The sequence below is a fragment of the Scomber japonicus genome, chromosome 16, assembly GCF_027409825.1.
Source record: "Scomber japonicus isolate fScoJap1 chromosome 16, fScoJap1.pri, whole genome shotgun sequence".
Classification (NCBI taxonomy): domain Eukaryota; kingdom Metazoa; phylum Chordata; class Actinopteri; order Scombriformes; family Scombridae; genus Scomber; species Scomber japonicus.
In genome coordinates, this window is record NC_070593.1 from 27,843,259 (window position 1) to 27,849,960 (window position 6,702).

The window sequence follows — 6,702 nt, forward strand, 5'->3', positions numbered from 1 at the left end:
CTAATGTGAAAGTCCACCTTGGAGGCTCTCACAGAGAAGCAGGAGACAGCTAATGTAAGCACACAGTCAGAAACTAAGCAGACCTTACCTCAGTGTCAGCGTTATTTCATTCTAATCAAGGCTTTCCTTCTAATACTTGAAAAACTAAAACTAAATGAACACTAGTCAATTCTTTAGAATAAAAACTAAACTAAAACTGCTTCATCGCTTGTCAAACTAAAACTACACTGAAAAGAAAAACTAAATGAAAATGAAAAACTAATGAATTTCAAAACGATATTAACCCTGGTCATTGTGTACTTCCTGTCCTTAATGAATCTTTCTTTCTTGATCTGGGATTTCCCGGTGATACCTCCTGCTTGCTTTCAGTTGAGTCCAACCAGCTCCTAGGAATAGTCGGCCAGGTCGGCAAATGGCAGACCAATAAAACGGTGGAAGGCTTGGGTAAAATCCAGTAAGAGGGGAACAACAGTCTAGCAAACCAAAGACCAAAGCACATTACCAGAGATAGGCAGGCTACGATTCGGCACTGGAATGCACAGGTTCACATCCCCATTTCTTTTGACATACACCAGTAATGAAATACAGATTGCACTCAGTTCCATAGACCATCAGAACTCACCGCCATTCCATAATGACATATGAAATGTATAGTAGCATTATATTAGATTCATTTGTAATAATTCAGGCCAGATTTTGACCTATGCCACTCAGACACAGACTCATTATAGGTTTATTCAGACTAGACAGGACCATTAAGGTAAGAGACACAATGCTTGCACAATAGTTGGCATCTGGTGCATAAGAGGAATCAGTGCCACTGTTGAGTTGTGAGGTAATGTAAAGGAAAAAGAGTAAAGTCTGCCTTTTCCGGGATAATCTTAATTTGCAGGTAATAGGTACTAGAGACTTGATGATTATTGTTCTTCTACTCTGAAAGGTCTGTACTCACCAAAATCAGTAACATTCATCCTTCAGGCACCAACAGACATCTGTATCACATTTCATGGCAATTCATCCAACAGTTGGTAGATGGGCCAATCAGAATTACCACTGCTGTCCCTAGAGTGGTGCTGCTAGTGTGGCTAATAAAAATGTTTTCCACAGACTGATCTGACATGATAAGAATCGGCAACTTAATATTGGCTCAGTCACAGTTTTTCACGGTCAATTAAACTGTTTTTTTGTTTGTTTGTGCATCAGAGATTCATATTAGTGATACAATTACTCCAGTGCAGTTCAGAAGGCAGAACCAGAAAAGCATTTAATCTCTCTTTGTGGATTTACTTTTGTACTACTGTGATCTTTACTTTAATGCAACTGCATTCAATTCAGACTTGTGTTGGAAGAGTTACATGCAGGTCCTATACATAAAAGTGACTGTGGCACTTATTTAATTATGGAACCAACATGTCCAACTGCCACTTTTACATAACAATATGGATGTCTATAGATGCTCAGTTTGTCTATGTTGGATGGTAGTAATGAGTGTAATTCATGGGACAGGAGCACCCAGAGGAAACCCAATAAAACATGGGGATAATAAGCAAACGCCATGCAGATATTAATTGTGTCTGCTTGGGAAGATTTGAACCAAGGACCTACTTGCTGTGAGGAAACACTATATAACTTTAACAGAAATTGAATTGCATATTCATATCTATATATTGTATTTATTGGTTTCAGGATGGTGCCTCTGACCTTTCTTATATGAATACAACAAATCAAATGTTGCATAAAGTGATAACGTGGTGTTCTATCATAGGCAGAGCAGATGGTCACACTTAGCCTGATCACATCCTGATACACAACACAAGAGCCCCAGACTCTCAACAACTCAAATTGCTAGCTTTACTGCTTTTTATCTAACTGAACACACATATGGTCCTGCCCCTTAACTTTTTGAAGCTACTTAATAGCTAATGTAAGGGAAGTACACCTCAAATGTCAGTTTGTAGGCTAGATAGCTAATCAGCTGCAGCACATAAAAGAGGATATAAACATACCTAGGTCTGTCACAGTAATTATGTTATCAATTTATATTACAATACTGTAGTTATCGACACAATTGTGTCTATATATGGACTGATCATATGATTGTATGTAGGACTGAGTGGCATCTAGCAGTCAAGTTGCAGATTGCTACCAACTTCAACAACACAAGAAGGTTGTAGGAAAATCTACGGTGGCCACGAAACTCGCAAAAAAATGTTAAAGGCCATCTCTGGAAAAAGTGTTTGAGTTGTCCATTCTAGGCTACTGTAGCAACATGGTGGGCTTATCGCGATTATTTCTGAGACAATATATCATCCAATAAAAGTAGTTATCATGACAGGTCTAAACATACCTGCTAATGCCACTTTAGTCTGATTAGATGCTGGTGTCTCTCCTCTGTGCCCCAACCGGTCGAGGCAGATGTTCTCCCACTTTGAGTCTGGTTCTGCCTAAGGTTTTATACAAATAAAGACTGATTGAGTGTGTTTCTTACTCTTCAGTACCACTGCTAGCAACACAGTGTCTTCCTATGACTTGTAGCTACACCGTAAGTTACTTCTACTTAGTCTTTTGTTCAGTAGGGTGTAACACCAACACCAGCTGCTGCTGACACACTGACACGCCTCCCCATCCAGCTGAGACAGAATATTTCTGATATTTCCCCAAAGACCTTTTTTTCCTTTTTGACTGTAAAAGGGATGATTCAATTGCGATTTCAGCTAGGCTTTAACCACTGACTCAGCCACAGTGCACAATATTTAATAAGCAGCTTGCTCTGACATTTACAGAGCACATTCACGCTCTGCTGAGGATGAACCCATTTTGTGGCAAAATTGACAAAATGGTTGCAGCTTGTTCTGCCCAACACTTTTGTTCTACGTGGGTGTAATTCACACAGGGTAATGTAACATCTGGCAAGAGACAACAGATGAAAATTAACACTTTGGCGAACACTAACACATTACAATGGTGTTGATTAATGTGACTGTCCCTGTAAAAAAAAATCAATGAATGAATAAACAAAAATCGTGGGATGATATGCTGTGTATTGTATTCTGACTGCTGCTATGAAATGTTTCTTTGAATCTTTCCAATTCATACAAAACCATTTCCTGCATTCAGTTATTTGATGTTTAGACTCTCCAGTGAAACTCAGCCTAATGAATTCCTTTGGTAGGTCTCAAAGGCAGTGACTCATCATACCCTGAGTATTCACTAACAGTAATAATTCAGTATTTAAACAAAATATACTTTTGAAAATGACATGATTAGATGAAATGTGCCCAAGAAATGTTTACTTCTTTTTATGAATTGGCAGTCAGGGAGCTTTTTTTCATCACATCAAAGGTGGAAAATTCAATTATGTGTCCACAAGCATATCAATAATTCTGGAGTCCATTTGAGTGTGTATTGATTCTCATGTCTCACTGTGGTATTGAGTTTTTACTAGCATGATATTAACAGTATCCTCTTTCATGTACATAGACTAATTTCGTCCACTGCTAATTCCTTCTGATGTGATCAAAATACTTCACACCTCTTAACCCAAAACCAGTACAAAGGACTGTTGGCGGAGGCTCTGTTCATTATATCCCCCACTCATTGAGTCCTGCCATAAATGACGATGAAAAAATAAAACCCCAGAGTAAGACAAGGACACATATTTCTGCCATGAATTAGTAGAGAGATGGAATTTTGTGGTGAGTGAAAGAAGTGTTGTTATGGTGACAAGTGGTTAAAGGACACTTTGTTATGGATGTTGAAAGACTCTATGGACTAGTCGTTTTCTATCTATCTATCTATCTTATTAAAACTATTAACTATTCATTTCACTAAAAGACATGTCAATAGATACGGCTCAAATTTGAAATAGAACAGCCTCAATGGACACACATTTGTAGCATCTATACAAAAGTATAACATTTTAAAATATTTTCATTTTTGTACTTTTTGGGCCACTTCAGGAAAAGTAATCAAATTTCAGAATAAAATACATATGGGGTATTTTTTTACAGCTGTCACACGTCAAAGCAGTATGTAATGGTTAAATAAAAATTTTAGATTCATGTCGACTTCTGTGTCCCCAGATTGAACTGTAATCATGAGCAGCGTGTATACTAGTACCTGATTGGAAAATGTGCTGCTTTCTTACAGAGATTTAGATTAGATGATGAGTAATCTCGTGTCTGTTGTGGTCTTCACATAAAGACAAGAAACAGGGTGAAACAGCTAACCTGGCTCCAAAGGTTTTGTTACTTTTGGAGAGAGCCTGGTAGTTAAATTTAGACACATTTGGTCTAACTATAGTAAAGTCAGCCTCAAAAATACTTACAATGTATGAGTAACTTTCCCAAGGTTGCTACAATCCAAATTCCCAGAAAACCAACTGAGAACATGGCTTCACCATCCTCAGTGGTGGCTGAGAAATCTACATAGACTGCCATCAAATGTGCAGTTGTACAGACATTCATGGTCCCCAGAAGACTAATCGTAATGGCTTCAAAGATTCCAGCTTGTAGTCCAAGAATGTCCAAACTATTCCATAAACGGCCATGTGGATGCAGGTTTTCATTACATCCAGGCAGGAGCACACCAGACGGCCCTTTATGGAATAGTTTGGACATGCCTGTTGTACTCATTCTCTCTCTACTTACACATAGAACCCTGCAGCTGAAGCCCACCTCCCCTCTGTGGGGGTTGTTAGAAGAAGAACACCAGCTAAGGTAGAAGCGCACGAGGCAGTTGGACAAGTGATTCCAAACAAAACTACAGATCATTACACTTCACTGCAAAAAATAAGTCCCAACTGGACATGTTAAAGAAGAGCAGGTGAGTGTCTGAAGCTGTGTTTTCTTGTGTGACTATTTAATATTTCATACCAGAGTTGAATAAAAACAATAGAACTCTGGGGCAAGTTACCACAATACAGTAATAATACAGAAGTATTCACTATCATGTGCTATCTCTTTGTGCTGCAACATGCCTCACTGGAAGGCTTTATTGGTTTAATGAGGAATTTTAGGTAGTATTAAGTCATACTTGTAGTGTCAAATTGATCAGTTGTTGAGTTGTACCAAATCAAATGTTTAATCAACCGTGATCTGTGTAAGTTTTGCTCTTTCTACGCACCTTCTATGAGCTTATAGGCCTGGAATGACCTTGTTAGAAAAGTGCAGAAATGATCCCTGAAAACAGGAAGTTGCCATTGGAAACATGAAGTGGTAAGTTTCCAGATAGGCAGTGCAAGTAGAATTACCAAGAAAGCTGTTATCTTAGTCTGGAGCATGCTGCAATTGTCATACTTAATCTAAAGATAACTAAGGAACCTTGTACTTGTCTTTGTCTCTCTCTGAACCTTTGTGTTAGGAGCACTGACCCCTCCTTTGATTATTTGATACTTTGCAATAAATAATACAAAGACAAATTGCTCATTCATTTGGAATTTCCCCAACAATACTGATTGAATTTTGAAAATGGGATTAACATGAGACTGTCAGTGTTGGAAATAACTAAAAAAGACACAATCTTCCTATTACAGTATTATTTTTGGCAAATGTTAGCAAATTCTATCAGTTTAGTTTAGATAGATACTGCTATGTAACTTAATGACTGTTATATATTGTGTGTGTGTGTGTGTGTGGCTTTACATAAAACATAATTTTTCTGTTTTATGTAAAGCACATTGAGTTGCCATTGTGTATGAAATGCACTATATAAATAAAACTGCCTTGCCTTGCCTTATGTTTTAACAATAAGCAGAGACAGTGTGCTGTACTGTAGCAATTAAAGTGGCCCAATCACAGTTACATACAATATAAGTATAACCCAATATTAACACAATTATAGTCAATTCACCTAATCTTAAAGGAAATACATTTGAATTGATTTCACTTGTTCGAGATGATGGCATCATTATTACATGAATCACAATTGATGTAGCTAATTTAAGCTTTACTTTTTGGCTGGACCAGCAACAGGCGCAGGTGAACATGTGACTCCTATAAGCTGCTACATCAGTTGAGTGTTTGGCATAGCTCGATTTCACTGTAACTGCAGTAATATTTATAATTTCCAGCACAGCCTCCATAATTCTCAGCCGAGAAAGAAGCAGTAAAAGGCACATATAGAGACACAAGGGAGAGCGCAGAGTTAAAACATCCACAAATAAGCATCAGTGTGATAAAACACTCAGTGCAGACTGAAAAAACAAGACATCCACAGATAGAAACAGATGAAAGAGCAGAGGGAGTTAACAGATAATTAGAAGAGCTAGAATTTTAATTAAAATAAATTCTCTTTCAAATTAAACATCAGAAGATATGAGTGGGTAGTATTGTTCTTGCAACTGCATTCATACCCTTTGTTTTTACTCAAACATTCCTTAACCATGTCATGTGATACTTCAGTACACTGTAACAGCAAATATTACTGGGATCAATACAGAAACATGCAGATGAACATTTAATATCCAGGAATTCACATTAAAGACACTACCACTGATTCTCCCCATTCTGATGTCAAGTTGCAATCAGCTGCACTGATACTGTTTCCCATAGGTTGACTGCATTGGGATTGGGCCGGTATTGAGGAAGGGATTGGGGGGGGGGTGGCCAAGAGCAAAAATTCAGGAGAGACTCAGTAGCCAGATATTTCTCCATTCTTTGTTTAAAAGTGACCGAGTTTGACACTAAAATGAGAAAAGCTGGG